We start from the raw sequence: 1558 nt of genomic DNA, 5'->3' as shown, positions 1-1558 counted from the left end.
TATATATTCAAATTACACTGAAAGTAACAAAGTTTGATTTAGAAGCGCTGAGATGTATTGAAAGGTAAGGAAATAATTTTATTTTCAAATGCAGGATAATGCTAATAATATAGCATGAACAGGATAAACTACCCATATTTTGCAGAAAAATGCATCGGCCTATATATATATATATATAGGCCGATGCCAGTGCCCCCTGACTGGCTCCTGTGCTGGTGGCACGTAAAAAGCACCCACTACACTCTCGGAGTGGTTGGTGTTAGGAAGGGCATCCAGCTATAGAAACATTGCCAGGTCAGAATTGGAGCCTGGTGCAGCTGCTGGCTCTCCAGACCTCAGTCAAACCATCCAACCCATGCCAGCTTGGAAAATGGACATTAAACGATGATGAGGATGAGGATGATAATATATATATATAAAACATATAATTCTATAAATATAATTATAGTAAGGGCACTAATGAGTAGCACCACATGCTAGAAATAGATGCCAAACGGCTCTAAGAACTACATTATTTATCACACTGGTACAGGCTGAAAGAAAGGGAAATGAACAAAAAAGATTTTTTTTTTTAATGGTTTGACCATAGATCAATTTCTAGTTTAGTATGGTATAACTGAGTTATCCCTAAACAAGAAATCAATCCATCATTAAACTATTCTTAAAAAAAATCATTTTTGTTCATATTCCTTGCTTTAAGCCTGTGCCAATGTGGTAAATAATGTAGTTCTTAGAGTCATTTCGCATCTATTTCTAGCATGTGGTGCTACTCATTAGTGCCCTTACTATAATTATATTTATATAATTATGTATTTTGTATTAATCTTTACCTATATGGTTTATTACATGCTGGCTACTTGATGAATCTTTGTGGGTTTTCGTCACTGTTTACAATTTTGTTCCAATTGTTTTCAAATTTAGTATATGGATTAAGTTTTGTATACTAATTATGAAAAGGAAATTCATTTTTCCTATAAATCCATAATTAAAAAGTTATTAGCCTTTAAAATTTGCAAAATTTGAGTATTTTAGCCAATCACAAGCAAGTATTTTACACATCACTGTGGCGAAAGGCTCTGTTTCCATAGTAACTAAAGAAGCTGTGCATGCACAGAAGGAGGAGAAGGAGATGCGAGAAAGATATTCTTCTTACTATGATAATACTCTTGTGTTTTTCTCCGTCACAACATATGAATGACAGCCATCCGAGTTGATAGTACCAGGGTAGATAAAGCAATTAAGAGTATGAAGACCGGGAAAGCCCCCGGCCCATCAGGAATCACTGCAGAGATGCTCAAAATATCTGGCAGTGTTGGCTATAGCCTAGTCACCCGTATTACGAACCAGGTGATACACGAAGGAGTCATACCCAATGACTGGTGTAGCAGCATCACAGTCAACTGCTACAAAGGTAAAGGTGACGCTTTAGATACAAATAATTACAGAGGCATCAAGCTGTTAGATCAGGTTATGAAAGTTACAGAGAGGGTCATAGCCCAACTAATTAGGGAGCGAATCAATTTAGATGAGATGCAGTTTGGGTTCGTGCCAGGTAAAA

The 1558-nt window shown here is 36.4% G+C and overlaps 1 protein-coding gene across 1 annotated transcript in view; it reads right to left on the bottom strand.

The window, feature by feature from the left end:
* The window catches only part of LOC106877847 (high affinity copper uptake protein 1), a 110817-nt gene that overhangs the window by 45677 nt on the left and 63582 nt on the right, over positions 1 to 1558 (bottom strand). The window lies entirely within an intron of this gene.

The sequence above is a fragment of the Octopus bimaculoides genome, chromosome 1, assembly GCF_001194135.2.
Source record: "Octopus bimaculoides isolate UCB-OBI-ISO-001 chromosome 1, ASM119413v2, whole genome shotgun sequence".
Taxonomy (NCBI): domain Eukaryota; kingdom Metazoa; phylum Mollusca; class Cephalopoda; order Octopoda; family Octopodidae; genus Octopus; species Octopus bimaculoides.
This window is presented reverse-complemented; position numbering and strand designations above follow the sequence as displayed.